Consider the following 16,310-nt stretch of genomic DNA (forward strand, 5'->3'; position numbering starts at 1 on the left):
TGTAGTAAACGAACAAAAGAAGAGTTCTAACTTCCAAATCCAACTATTAACAGGATTACAGATTTACAACATATTGGCAAGTTTTAAATTTAATAAATTTTGTAGTTTTTTAAAAAAGAACTTGTTATAAAACTTAAACTATTTAGTGTCGATTCATGTCAGTACTCAATAAATCAATATTTATTCTTGAACAGATCCTTTAGGAAACACAAAGCATTGACAGTTTCATCGGAGAGACTTGATCTTATCTTCGTAATAAAAAAGACCTGCTGCAGAAAAACTTCTTTCTGCCTGAACGCTTGTATACTTTTCATGTCATGGTATAACTTAAGGACATTCTCACTTCTTGTCCCAGTTGCTTTATATGATTTCAACTCATCTTTCATAGTTATCTTTTTTGAATCAACTCCCTCCAGTCCATTGTCGAAAGTGTTCATAGCCTCCATATACTCCTTATAAAGTGAGACAGCTGAGTCCTCTTCATTTTTAGCTTCATTTTCAGGCTCAACTGACTGGTCTTTATCCTCTGCCTTTTTCTCCTGCATGTTATGCAATCTTTCAAATGTATGCTCTCCAATTTTTTTTATATTTCCTTTTGTGCAATAAACGAAGTCATATCCTGATTGACATAACCCAGGGTTGTGAAGGTAACAAAGAAGTGAAACAGCATCCCTTTGTCGCCTGGCAGTATATCTGTCTAAAAGATGCTTATACAGTTGTTCAGCTACGAGATTTTCTTGGCTTTTGAGTTTAGACAATAAAAAATGAACTGAATTTTCAGCTTTTAGCAAGTTGTTTGCTTCAGAGCAAAGATTTTTCATCACGATTTGGACAGGTTTCAGAGCATCAACAAGGTTGTCTAATGTTTTCCACTCATCATCAGTGATAGTTTCAACTAACCCAATAATTCTCAGAGCTTTGGGTACGCAAGCTTTAACCTTCACAAATCTTTCTATCATTATCAAAATACTGTCCCATCTTGTTTTACAATCAAGAGACAATTTCAGTTCTTTTCCAAATTCACCTTTAATGAAGTCCTGCAATTTTTCGTTTTTTTATTGGTGACTTTCTAAAGAGTTTGCATATTTTTCTGACTTTGTTAATCACTTGTTGAAAATTTTCGTGAATCTTACCATCTGAATCATCAATATCCTTTATTTGATCAAAAGTAAAACAGCTTTCACCATCTTCATTATCTCTGTTTCATTGTCACTTGCAGCTTCTAAATTCTCATCTTCTTTCTCACCCTAATGTTCCTTGACCTCCTTCCTTTTTGCATATAATACATCACAAACTGCCAAGTGTATAGTGTGTGCGACACATTGCTGGTGAAAGGGGCTAATATCATTTCCAAATTTGACCATGACTGAAGCCCCATCTGTTGTACATCCCACAATATGATGGTTGAGGCTGAGACCAAAATCTTCAAGTTTCCTGGACACAATTTCTATTGTTCTAGCACTTGTTAAAGATCCACAGATTTTTGTTAATCCTAGAGACCAGTGCTTTACATCACTATGAACATTGATATTGATGTAGCGTCTGTTTTGAATTGACGTATATTCATCAAGGGTCAAGGAATATCTAGCACCAGACTCAACCTGGGCTTGAAAATAACTGCGTAATTCTTGCTTTTTCTGTAAAGCATAATTTACTACTATTTTTTTCACGCCTGAAACATTGGTTGGTACAGGTTTATCATATTTCTTGAGGCTTTCTTGTATAAAGTGACTAGATGCAATCTGTTTAAAGCTCAGCCCATCCAGACTAGCTAACCTCGCAATCTCTTCATCAATGTCAGGTTTCTTGATGAAAGCATCCAATGGTCGTTGAACAGTGCCCTCAGTGTTAGGGTCAAACCATGCATCACACAGTAGATGGTAAAACAAAGAAGTTGACCCACCAATAGATTTCAACTCTTTAGTACATATTTTACATTTAGCACCAGCAGTATTTTTATCGAAGTGTTCCCAAACTTTCGATTTCCTTTTTTTCAGAACCTTTCCCCATTTTTGTGGCAAAAAAATATAGTTCAGTGGTAAACGCTATTTATTTAGTTCCGTCTGTTCAAAATTTGGTGACAATGCGCAATATCATAGAAGCTATTGATTAAACCCGAGCCGAATTACTTGCGCAAGAATATATCTACGTCATCTGATTCACACATTTTTATGACTTTTAGTGAAAATAATCCCCTTTGGAACCCCACTTCAAAGTCATTTTTACAATGCTTTCAGAAGGTGACAACCATTTTTATCAATTTAGAACATTCCTTGAGTATATTTAATAATATAATGCCATAATACTATAAAAGAAATAATTATGAAAGAAGTAATTATGACGTAAATAATAGAATAATTAATCACGACGTAGCAACAGCGTAGTTTTCCCCTATCAATAATATTTTGATATAATTGGTATATTGCACACCAAATGCTCCCAATGTAAACTAAAATGCCACAAAATACTTCGAAAAAGAAATATATAATTATGTACGTAACGTAGGGCAATAAAATTTTTCTTTTACCATCGAGCGACTCGATCTGCCATTATCGCTCATACAACTAGCTTAGCCGATTATTTGCGATTATCGAGATCGATTAACGGTTAAGCAGTAACAAGTCTTAACCGATTATTAATCGGTTATTTTTAACCGGGTGCAAGCCCTATAATTCAGTCTTTGGTTTTCGATGGCGTTTTTGATCTCGGACAGATGTATCGAAGGGTGTATACCTCTCAAGAAAACAGTGAAAAGGCTCGTTGGGCTTTTTGTCGGAGAACATCTGATGTTAATTACAGTGTTCCACGGTTCACAGAAGTATGAAAGGTCGGCAGGAGTTGATGGTTGAAGGAGAATACCTCCTCGGCGAATGAACCGTGTTCTAGAGGGGTCTATGGAAGCGCCGGGCTTAGCTTGGGCGATAAACGTAGCTACTTGTAGAGGCGAAAGGTGGGGTGGTAGACCGCGGGACAGAAGGCGTGAGTGGCCTTGCAGGTCCGGGTAATAAGAACGACATATTGGGAAATCAAAAGGAGAGACAACACACGTCTCACTTACTCGGCGTCCGGTGTGACTCTGTCGACCGGCTGTTCTACAGTGGTCTGGACGGACTTATATCTTCCCATAATCTGAGTTTGTGACGTCTTAGTGTTTGTAGACTTGCATTCTGTTTGAACTGAAGCGTCTTTAGTTGCAGGTCGCATGGTCTGTGTCTGGATAGAGGTAGTGGAACTTGGAATGAGAGGTGTGGTCTGGCAAGATTTGTTGTTTGTCTTCTCAGGCTCAGTACGGTTTAGCTTAGCGGTCAAAGGCAGATAAGTTGATGCCACAGGTTACAAAACATACTCTGGTTGTTTGGGTATTCTTGGATTGGTTGGGCGACGTCGGGGGCGTTCAGCACTAAAATGAAAATATGATAATAGCAACCATTACGTAGAATGGCATCGGCAAGATGTTTGGTGGTGGTTACTACTTTCATGAAGTTGGTAGGTTGTCTGGTGGATTTTGAGAAGATACGATGCACGGCGTGTATCTCAGACTTTGGCTTTCGATGGCGTTTTTGATTTCGCTCAGGAAAGTAGAGAAAAGGCTTGTCGGGTTTTTTTTGTCGGAGAGCATCTGATGTTAATTTGAGTGTTCCACGGTTCGCAAAGGTATGAAAAGTCAGCAGGAGTTGACGGCTGGAGGAGAATACCTCCTCGGTGAAGGATCCGTGTTCTAGAGGGGTCTATGGAAGCACCAGGCTTAGCTTGGGCGATAAACGTAGCTATTTGTAGAGGCGAAAGGTGGGGTGGTAGACCGTCAACGACTACCAGCGGGACAGAAGGTGTGATTGGCACGGCAGGTCCGGGTAACGAGAACGTCATGCTGGCAGAGCAGAGAGAGAAAACACACGTCTTACTTGCTCGGCGTCAGGTGATGACAATCGTGTCCACGGTTTCATAACTTTAGACAACTTAATAGAAAAATGTGACCAATTACGACGTTGTGGCAACACATGACGTTGCAACTCCCATATATGGGACACTTGGCATTAATTGGTTAAGAGGGGAAAACATTTCATTTTGAAATTCATTCCTAATTATGTAACATCAATTTGGCCAGTGAGAGTCCGAACTGAATAAATCAAACTTCTGTTCACCTGTGTGACCAGTCGTAAAGCACGTCCGATATACACAAAGAGAACGAACAGAATCTAATGAATGAATGGTAGGGGAGAGTTACAAAATGTTTATTTTTATAATTTATATGACTTGTAAAATATTTGCATATGGGGGAAAAAATCGATTAGAAGTAAAGACATCTGCCCTCTTGTAATAATTTGAAATGGGCTATGTTATGTGTTTGCTTTAAAAGTGTAATTGTTTTTTTTTTAACGAATATATTAAAAGGATACGGACAGATGATATTACACACTGAAACTATTTTTATATTTCCTAATTAGGTTGAAGTAAGGATTATATTCCTGGCGTTTTTGTTTTGTTTTGTTGTGGTTATTCTATAAAATATTTAAGATCTTTGTGTTGAAACAAGGGTTGCTGTGATCATGATAAGACCAGTAAGAGCAACTTGTATTGTCGTCTGCATATTAATATTTACAATATGACTAATAATTAATGCATATATTTTGAGTATGAGAAGTCATAAGGGGATTGGTTATAAAAACATTGTAGTTTTTTAGTCAGTTACACTGGCTCAAATTGGCCCTTGTGATTGGTGCATCCTACAAAGAAATGAGTAAGGGCTTCATGTAGAAGACTTGAGGCTGTCAGGTTTTCAGCTGTGTGTGTGCTTTGTCAGAAGTAACAATTACAATTCTGTTAGTCAAATAGAAATGAATGACTTCCATGGGTGATGCTGATTGTATGCGTTTTTAAGTATTTTGATTCGTGAAAGCTCAACAGCCACATCAATCATGTCAAAGTAGTTATTACAATATCAAAAATTTGTAATTCATTAAATAAATGATTTTCTACCAAATTCTGTTCAAGTTTTATTTTTCTGTTATGAATTGTAGATGGAGCAGTTTAATGACAAAATTTAAACTTCCATTGTTAAAAGTAAGGCTGTGATTTTGAATGTAAAGTGTCTATTGTAGTCTGACAACAAGCCTGCACCAAAGTTCCGTATCTCGTGAGCTTGTTTCCAGACAGCAATCCTTCTTCATCACATGTGGATTCTCACCTGTTACAAAATGCTTACCACAGCCGAGCTACTTCCTCCTTGTTATCTTTCTTTATCCGTGGTTATTAAATAGAAAGTGTATCTTCCATCATGAAAACGGTAAGACCTCCGAAGGTCGTATTGTGTTCATATGTTAGACTATGGGAAAATTTTAATCCATTTAAAAACGTTTTGTGGAATGGCTGGTATGGGTGTTAACACTTTCACTAATAAAGTAGAGAACAACGTTTTGGACCTTCCTAAGTCATCTTCAGGTTAAGAAAGAGAGTTGTTCTCTACTTTATTAGTAAAAGTGTTAATACCCATACCAGCTGTTCTGAGATATAATTTTACTTTAAGTATGGGCTGGTGGGTGTTGGAATAGATGGTACCTAAATTAAAACGTGTCATTAAACAACTACATACTTCTGAATCAAGTTTATGCTCTTATACCCCAGTAACAAAATATGGTTACTTGTGCTTTAACGTAAAATATTCTAGTAACCAAATTATTCAACAAAAAACACAAAGAATTTATGAAGTCACTTTAACTTAAATTGGTACTTTAAAATGTAAAAATATAAAAAACAGCTAATTCGTTTTTAAATTCCTTCAACATATCACGGAGAATCAGCAACAAGTTTGCAGTCAAACTTTAAAAGGTACACAGACTATCTAAACAATTTGTCTGATATTTTTTTTAACAATAACTCCTTTTTACTGTTGTTAGTACCTTTAAGATACAAAAGTATGAGATATAAATATGCTCTAGTGTCAAAGTGAAGCATATAAACAGTATTATTTTGTATTTATGGCAAAGCTACTAAGGCTATCACTACTGACGAGGGAAAGTAGCCAGTAAGAAGCATTCACACAGCTTAAATGGTGTGAAATAATTCCTGCCATCACACAGAATTGAACTAGGCTTAGGCTACAAAAAAGCTTATATTTGACTGGTCCCTTACAAACAAAGAACAGTAAAGATGTTTTACTCGGATCTGGTTAACATCCTAACTTCTGCTAGTTTTAATCCCTTCGCTTGGATAATGTAGTTCATACATTTTATTGAAAGATATCCAAAAAACACCATTTAAATATTCCCCATTCTTGTTGTTTAAATTTTTTACATCAAAATTTATAATAATTCATGTACTTAAAAAACAAATTCACTTTAATTATAACTGTCTTTTTTACTTCTTCAAGCAATCTCTTCCAAAAGCAACTCCACCTTAAAATAATATCAGTATGATATATATATATATATATATCTTTCAACCACAATATGAATTTATTTACACATGGTAACTAAATATACCATTACCATAAATGAAAAAACAAAACCTCTCCTACAATTTGATAGTTGTTAGAAACTTAACAGATCCAGTCAGGTACTAGCAAAATTTGTAAAGTTAAATGATAATAAATAAATATATTCTATTACAACAAATAGAAATACTTAAACAGTAAAGACATTCTGCTTGCATTAAACCATTTTACTTGGAAATAAAAAGTTCCAAGAACATTTTGTTATCTCCAACTGATAAATTACTATCCAAGATATTCTACCTGATTCACAGGACATTTAGCAAGTCTTATAGAACTTTGAATTTAAAAAAAAGTCATCTCTAAACTTTAAATGTATCCAGTGTCTCTGTGTAACATTAAAGTGAAAGTCAACAGTGTATCTGTCAACCTTCTGGTTATTCAGGGATATCTGACCCACTTAAAATGGACGTTAATACCAATTACACTGCACAACAAAGTTTTTGCTTCTTGAACACTGTTGGGTGTTCTTTATAGATTTTTGGCTGCTGATCACGAAAATCACATCCAAACTTGCCAATCATGTACCATTTCATCGAAATCTTCAGTTTCACCAGGACATTGCTACAATGGAAAAATGATATCAGGGCAACTGGAATTCGTCAATGCTTGCTGACTACTGTTGGACACTGCACTGGACATCGAATACAAACGAAAATCAGGAGCAAAACACTTTTAATTATGTTGAACTTAATAGCGTATTAGAAACATAAACATAATTAAATACGTTATTGCTGGTACACAGTTAACTGTCTATTTCTCAGAGTTCCTATGTGATGAAGCAAAATTATATTTGTACATACCCACCAGGTACCTGTCACAATCAGCAAAACTTAAAAAAAAAAAAATTGTTGTGCAGTGTTACCATACCTGTCAAATTTCTAGATATCCAGGGATATTGGACCTGCCTAAAATGTACATTAATACCAATTTCTGTACCTGTCAACTTTCTGGATATCCAAAAATGAATTTCACAAGTTAACTATCTTAAGTATATAAACATATTGCTGTAAAGACAGCATGTGGAAATTAGTCTGACTAATATAGTGTATATAGGAACTTAATATATCATATTTTTTTATATTAACTATGTGTTAGTTAAGGCTGGTAAAACACCTGCTGTACCATCATAAACTTGCATTTCATAAGTTAGAACATATTGCTTCTGGTTCAGAATTCCTTTATAACAAAATACCACTGTACGTCTACATGTGTAAGACAGTACGATATACAACAGTTTGTACTGGATTCGGCTGTTGAATTAGGTTTCTCGGTCATTTATCTCAGTAGGAAAATACTTGTGCAGAGTAAGTGCCAAACATATAGCTTACTGCTGTATCACACACACATAAAGAAACATCTGTTCAGCAGGAAGGATGGAATGACTAGCAATGTTGAAAATTATAATTAACTCTTTAGAATTTAGTGGGTTCAGCACAAGACAGCAGCCGGAAGTTTGAGTTGATTTCCGAGACCTAACACTCCCCGTTGACGAGTGCCTATGAGTAACCTGTAATAATTTTCAAAAGATTTTTGTTAGTAATATGTCAAGAGCGTGACCATCAGTATATTTAAATTTAAACTATGCCCAACAGTTTAATTCAGTGTAGAAAAGACTTCTTTGAGGTAACAAAACATGCACACTGATAAAACTTAACTACCTTTCCAAAATGCACAAATGTTTGTTTCAAATTTTGTACAAAGTTACCTGATGGGCACATGAGTTAGCCTTCCCTAACTTAGCAACAAAAAACTAGAGGAAAGGCAGCCAGCCATCACTGCCCACTGCCATCTCTTGGGCTACTCTTTTACCAAAGAATAGTGGGATTGACCATCACATTATAACACCTCCACGGCCAAAAGGGCAAGCGTGTTTGGTAGAACAGGATTTGAACATGTGACTCTCAGATTATGTGTCAAGTTCCCTAATTGTATGGCCACACATGATGAATAGGGAGTCAATGATAAAAAAAAAGAAACTGGGATGTAGGCCAAGACAAGTTCTGAACTCAGCAAAACATGCATAAGAAGGAAAAAGATGTAACAAAGTTAAGAGCATACTATATATATAAAATATGTAATTATCAAACACAACTGGATAATCTTTGGCTCATTTAAAAATGTCTTTATTTGGATGTTAAAACCTAAGACGTTTCACTCTTGCACCTGGTCCATGTCGAACTGAATCATCTGGAACGCTGTCACATAAGTAGTACATTATTGAATTTGTACCAGTTTGTTTATGGTAGTTATGAAAGAAGAAATAAATAAATAATTCAGGTATATTAAGCTCTTTCAGATTAGCAGAGGTAACCCTTTATTTTATCTTGTAGTGAAAAATTGACCAAAATTGTCTGGAACTTAGAGAGAACTTATTTACCAGTATGTAGATCGAGTTAAAAAATAATATTTTATTTACCTTTGCTAGCATCTTTTATGTTGTGAAAATCCCAAAATTATTTCCTTACAATAATAAAGATGAAAATGGTTGATAAGACACAAATTTTTTTGAATGTGAAAAATATTTTTATGCTCATGATGACTCACAGTCTGAGCAATATCTTATTTATACCTAGACAAGGACTTATAACAATAAATTGAATTTGCTACGTCACACCAATGTGCAATAACCAATGGTCGTGCCAAACCTGTACTCTTACCTGTGTTCATCTGCAGTAACGTCAAGAGAAGTTACACTTCCACTCCCCATCAATAAGCAAAAATCATGACACCCTAAGCACACAAAAACAACACGAGTTTAGGAAAGCAAAATGAAACCAAGCATTTCAATACATTTCCAACAGATCAAGTCTACTTAAGTGTTTACAAAGGAAGATCTTTATAAATAACAGAGGCTGAACATATGTAGAAATGTAATTTATTACCGATCCATCTATTATATGATGAATAAGCTAAAAGCTATTATTTTTTAGACCTTTAGACATATTAAACTCCATTCACTTACACCAGTCACAAACTGGATAAAGTATCTGGTGTTTGAATAACCAAAATTTATCTCAAGAAAAAAAAAACCAAAACAACTCAGGTGTAAAAACAATGTTAAAATTACTCACAGAAAAACTGATCCAAATAGATGGAAAACTGTAGAAACTTTGCTAAATAAAACCTTAATGTATAGAGTCTTCTCTCTGCTTCTACTTAATTAAAGATGGAAGAAAATTTTTTGATTACTGTTAACTACTTATCAACCTTAAAAAAACACAAGTTCATGATGACCCAGACCTTAAAACATCATTAACTAATTATTAAAACACATTCCAACAGCAAAGATGTTTTATTACTTGTTCTTCAAGACAATTCCAGTTGATACAGTTTGATTTGTATTTCTAAGCATTACATTTCCTTTTTTTTAGTTAAAAAAAATTACATGGAGTTATTACATGACGATATCCTCTACTACCAAGTCAAAAGAAATAAACTAGAACAGTTGAGGGTCCCAATATTTTTCATACAAATGTCTTTAAACTGTTTTATATCTGTGGGGTCCACACTCTGTAACACAGAGATCTTGGGATCTTGCCTGTTACAGCACTCAAGGGAATATAATTGGATAAAATCACACACTTTCTAAGTAAAATGCACAGAAGTCTAGCAATAATTAATGGAATTGGTGTGATATTGAAGATACATTTTGTGATTTGGACATTACTAACAGCATTTTAATCAACAACCGTGAGCCCACAAACAATTTGAGACAGTTTTAAAAAATGTTTCAAAAACGTATTCAAACCTCAAAGGACATTTTTATGTAAAATAGAAAGACAAATCAATGGGTAAACGGATGAAAATTGGGATAAACCTTTCTTTCCATACAAGGTATCCAAGACATTTTTATGTACTAGTATTACATTGATGATATACATTGTAACATTAGTGTATAATTCTATGATTTCACCAACTTCATTTTTTATTCTAATTATTATTATTTCTTTGTTAAAGGAACCAAAGAAATAAAACATATTTAATGAACAAACATACCTATTTTGTCTTTGTTCCACAAACAGATCATCCCATCTTTAGAACCTGAAACAAAATGGCTGCTTTTGATAGCTCAGGTTTTAATGGTAGAAATGTTGCTGCCATTACAGCCTGCTCATGTTGTCTAAACTCCTCAAGGAGACGACGTTCACGAAGATCCCACAACTAACACGAGAGGAATATCCAATCTGTGATGTACACTTGGATGTTTATAGTACAGTAAATTACAATAAGATATAAAAATAGCATTATATATTATGATATTTAAAATCCACTTCTTAAACCTGTTCTTTGTTCCATAAATGGAAATGATTGTTGCTGAAAACGCGTGGAAAAAGAAAATATTTAAAGCACTTAAAACAGTTGATGATTCCTTGTCTCTGTACCCTTAAGACATGACCATAAAGAAAGAAGTCATATTCATTGCTAAAACAGAACTAAACCTGTTCAAGGTTTTTTTTTTAAAGAAACACATACATCTATAAATATAGACTATAAAGTACTAATATTAAAGATTATATATATATATATATATTGTAATAATATTTGAACTGTAAAATTTACTTTATAAAACCTTGTACACCCAACATTAAAAACAAACTTCTGACTTTGTTTGGAGAGATTTGGCTACTACCAATTAACCAAATGGTACTTGTTTAATGTTTTGTCCTCAGAACTGTAAAAGATTTGATATCTATTGTGATACTAAGTGAAATATACTGATAACACTGGTAATGATTTTATTTCTCGAGGCCAATACATATTTCCTGTGCATTAGAATAGCAGCATTTCATGCACTTTGATCTCTTGTGACGAGAACTTGTCAAGTTTTTGTTAGTAGTTTGAGAGATATTCAATATCATGATGCCTTAAATGTTTTAACTAGCTGTCAGCGTTATTTCTTTCACATAATGGAACAAGTAGAAAACAAATTTTTGCATCTCAAATGATATTTTAGAATTAACAAAGAAAAACTTGGATTCAACACTGCCAGAAAGTAGAACTTGAACCTTATGCAGCACCACAGGTGCACACACAAGTTAGGATTTACAATTTAATAGGAGTTATTCTTGTTGTACACAATACAATAAAACAAATAATTTATTACAAAACAAAATTTGTGGGAAGGAAGAATTTAGGTTTGAAAACCTTTCAAGTCTCAGAAATAATTTCTGGGGTCAGGTTAGTATCTTATTATGTCAGTATAACTTACGTACAGAAATTCTAGAATGACACAAAAATCAAAATCTGAAAGTCCACTTGTCTTAGGCCTAACATTAGCTAAGCCTTTATTAAGTACATCCTATATACCACGAAGAGATAAATACTGCAACTTGTGTACACTTTTTGCCTTAGTTTAGTTAAGGCTAAACTTTACTGTTCTTAATACTGTCAATAAATAAACTCATAGTTTTATTTTACGACGTAATATTAGGTGTCTTTAAAATCTTTGATAAGTTTTTAATATTTGTAGAATGGATGACAACTGCCTGTTGTGGAGACACAAGCATAGAGGACGATAGTTTGAAAGTCTTCCGCCTTTCGTTTTCAGGTTAGTGACTGACCTGAAGATGAAAGGTGGAAGACTTTAAAACTTAAGTCTGTAAACTTACTGCTGTCCACTGAGAGCAGTTTATAATAATAATTCAAATATTTATATTATCAAACTGATATTATAATTGTCCTCTTTACACACATAAAAAATGAAGGGACTTAAAAAATAAAAAAGCAGTTTATTAAGTAGTATTTCTGTGCGTGCACTGTGACTTCACAACCTTCGAAGAAAATCCAGCTTGTAGTTATACAGAAGTTGCTGTCGCTACTAACGGAACACGAGGACTGGATATGCATTTTTTTGCCAAGAATGCTGCATAGTTCTAGTGTCCTACTGTCCCACATGCTTAACATGAAAAATAAATAAAATGCAGCTACAGTCACAAAAATCATTTGCTTGGAATAGAGACCCCATAATTCTGTCTTAAATGGTTTTAAGAATTCATTTCTTGAGGAAAAGTAATAGATTATCTACAAGAAAATTTATTTATTTTAAAAGAAGATTCTTCAAAGAGGGTAGTTCAAACATTGCTTTCTCTGCATTTTAAATCATGTATGTTTGGGTAATATTTGATTTGCGACATCAAAATTTATGAATGCTTTGTCAATCTATTTTCCTTGCTTTTGTATCATAGGCTCACACATTAAAAAACTGAAACACATTTAACAACTCCGTATATTGCACTGTGGTAACTAGCTCTTAAACCCTGCACTTTGTATTAATCCAAAAAGTTAAAGATGGAAGAGAATACAAAATGCCAGTTGTATATATGTATGTATCACAAAACAGCATTGCTTTAAAACCAACAAACCTTATCTTTAGACCTGAAACTATAACTTTACATTGTTTCTCATGCTTTCAGCTAACTTACGGTAACAGACAAACTCATTAAATACATATAAAATAATAGCACTTGTAAATTTTTTTTACTTTATTAAATGAAACTACACAAAATTATCTTTTGAGAAAAATTTCTCACTCATTTGACCATATGAATAGGAGAGTAAACTTAGTAGTTTATCAAAACCAAAATAAAGAATTCATCATGAAATTTTAAGGCAAATACAAAAAGTATTCAAAAACAAACTCATAGAGAGATCACGAAGTAAACCCCTTTATAGGCACTTTAATGTAATGTTACAGTATCTTACTTACTGATTATCAAATATTTTTCCCCTGAACAAACAACCATTACTGTTTCCCTGAAGTTAGATCAAGTACAAAATGTTCATTACAAATAAAGTACCACTGGAGTACAAAATTTAACATGAAGTACCAGTTATAATGTTGTCATCACTCAGGAAAAGCATAATTTTTATAGTCTTCAATTTTGTTTGTTTACATAACTATTAAGTGTGGTTACTAATCATAAGTTTATTAATTACACATTCATCATACAATAATTTTTCACAAAATGTATCAAAATTAAAAGCTGGAATGCTTCTTGAAGACAACAGCAACTTAAAATATAGTTGAAACTGATTAAACTTTGTAGAATGGATGGCAACAACCTGTTGTGGAGAGACAAGCATAGAGGATGACGTTTTGAAAGTCTTCAAGACTTGAACATGAAAGACGGAAGATTTTCAAAACGTGATTCTCTACACTTGTGTCTCCACAACAGGTAGTTACCATCCATTCTACAAAGTTTCATAGTGAATACTCTGCCTAAACAATCTATCAAAGAATAGTTGAAACTATTGCTTTAATAAAATTATACAGTATGATAGTTTTATTTAATCTAAACTGGGAACAAGGTTTGAAAGAATACAATAGAGAGATAAATACAGCTGGACACACAATGCATGCATGCTTTTGTAGTCTTACCGTACTGACTTGTCTTCACTTGTTTGGATAACACAGTTGTTTTTAGGAGCCCACTGCATGTCTGTAACCTACATAAGATCACAAGTACCTGATCAGTCACCAGGGTCACGTAACACAAGTTATCTTTCGGTAAATACATTCAATATGTGAGACACAGTCAGGTAGACAAAATCATAAAAATAATACAATGGCAAGGTGTCTTAAACTTGAATGTTTCCTGATGCGAAAGACAAGCTAAATGACTAGGTCAAGGACCCCTAGGTTCAGACAAACCTGGCACCGATTTAGAAAGTTTTACTAACGAGGGGGAAATCAGACAGTAGCAGCTACCACCTACACCATTATTCTTAATCATACAGCAAAATCAACAATCACTTTCATAATGCACTACAGCTAAAACAGTAGAGCATGTTCAGTAGCACATGCAAATTTGAATAACGTAACTTCCAATCTGCATGCTAGCCACTAAAAACAAATCAAAGAGAAGGTTACAAAATCAAAAAGATTCCCATATTTTTGTTTCTGGAAGATATTTCAAATTAAGCATTTTCGTCAGATCGTAAAGCTCAGAACAAACACTCTGTACCAATTCATCAGATCGTAAAGCTCAGAACAAACACTCTGTACCAATTCATCAGATCGTGAAGCTCAGAACAAACACTGTACCAATTCACCAGATCGTAAAGCTCAGAACAAACACTCTGTACCAAGCTTCACAATCTGACGAAGATTGGAACGTCCTCTTTTCCAAAGACGTACAAAACTCCGTAATTTTATAACCTATTCCATAATTTCTGTGCCTTTGTCAGCTATGTGGTTAATCATATTTGCTTTGCTGTTCCAAATTTTATGACCTGATGAAGAGTGCTGGTTCGAAATGCCATCTTTCAAAGATGTATATATATAAAATTTGACAAATATTTAGCCTATTCTTTCATTTCTGTGCCTTTTTCAACTGTATGGATAACCACATTTACTTTACATTAGATGTTCTATCAGCTTATAAGTGATATATAGGATTATATATATAATCATTCAGCAAATGAATAACCAAATACTTAGAATGATGAGATAGAGAAACAAGTAAAAATAGTTCTAAGAAATTTTTCTTCTCAACAGCTACAGTTTTTAACAGGAAGTTATCAAACTGTTTACTATCAAAGCTGAAATAAAACACATACAGATATTTAGTTTCTTGTTCTACAATGAACTGATGTCACAACACGAATTTCTTAGTATAAACACTAAAACTGAAGTGTCTCTTTCAAAAACTAGTTTTAAACAGTTTTGAATTTGTTTGTTTTTTTTCCTCTAACATTTCTAACCATTATTAAAAAAAAGAAAACAATTCAGGAAAAATAACTCAATTGTATAAACCCAAAAGTATTTAGAGTCAGTTATGATCTTTGTTGTCAGTAGATTTCGTGCAGAGCTATTTCGGAACTACCTGCATTAGTCAACACCCGCTGCTAGCCCTTGATTCACATTGTGAAGAGTGGCATTAACTGTCACATTGTAATGCCCTCATGAATATAAAAGGGAAGAAATTTTTTTCCATTGACGTTTAAGTCCACTACCAAAGGGTGCAAGTTGAACACTAAGCCACGTTGAACGCATTAACCACCAAGCCATGTTAAGCCAGTTCAAGTTTTGTCAATGCCAGATGTCATTAGCTTCTTCCAACACACACACACACTCCAAAAAATGAATGTATTTATTTATGCCTTTCAAAACCTTAGTCCAAAATGTATTGTTGTTGTTGTTGTTTTACAATGAAGTAAATGAATTGTAATGACACACATACAACAACGAATTTGTGTCGAACTGTGTTGGAATAAACATCTTGCGAAGCATGATCAGTATGGTTTTAGGTTAATACAAGAGGCCATTACAATATGAAGTAATGTTGAAAGAGAAATGTGAAATTTCACATTAAAAAACACCCAAATAGTGCTATAGAGAATAACTGCTAACCTGCACAGATAACACAAAAGTGGTAGTTTGTAATGACAAGAAACCCACTTGAAGTAAAAATGTGTCTCAGGGCAGCTGGTGTGGGTACTGACACTTACTAATAAGGCAGAGAACAACGTTTCGACCTGAAGATGACCTAAGAAGGTCGAAACGTTGCTCTCTGCTTTAATAGTAACTGTTAATACTCATACAAGCTGCCCTGAGACACAGAAGTGGTAGCTTGAATCATAACAAATATTTATGTCATATATTCCTCTCTTATGTTCAGGATTCTAAAGAATTGGAAGTTATCTAGTATTTATATGATTAAATTGATTCACATCCTTTTGTTATATTGAGAACTGGTTACAAAGAATAGGTTTGTTTTTAAATTTTGCAAAAGTTACATAAGAACCATCTGCACTAGCCATCCTTAATTTAGCAGTGCAAGACTAGAGGGAAGGCAGTTTGTCATCACCATCCACTGGC

The 16,310-nt window shown here is 33.9% G+C and overlaps 1 long non-coding RNA gene across 2 annotated transcripts; it reads right to left on the minus strand.

The window, feature by feature from the left end:
* Positions 1-5,587: 5,587 nt before the first annotated feature.
* LOC143247642 (uncharacterized) lies at positions 5,588-10,789 on the minus strand. Of its 2 annotated transcripts, XR_013026629.1 has the most exons (4): positions 10,487-10,789; positions 9,148-9,220; positions 7,427-7,997; positions 5,588-7,357 (listed from the first exon to the last, which is right to left on the minus strand). It is a non-coding gene; the product is annotated as an uncharacterized LOC143247642 (long non-coding RNA). The 2 variants fall into 2 exon arrangements; XR_013026628.1 differs by having other exon boundaries at positions 5,588-7,997.
* Between the last annotated feature and the right edge of the window lie 5,521 nt (positions 10,790-16,310).

The sequence above is a fragment of the Tachypleus tridentatus genome, chromosome 3 (genome assembly GCF_004210375.1).
Source record: "Tachypleus tridentatus isolate NWPU-2018 chromosome 3, ASM421037v1, whole genome shotgun sequence".
Taxonomy (NCBI): domain Eukaryota; kingdom Metazoa; phylum Arthropoda; class Merostomata; order Xiphosura; family Limulidae; genus Tachypleus; species Tachypleus tridentatus.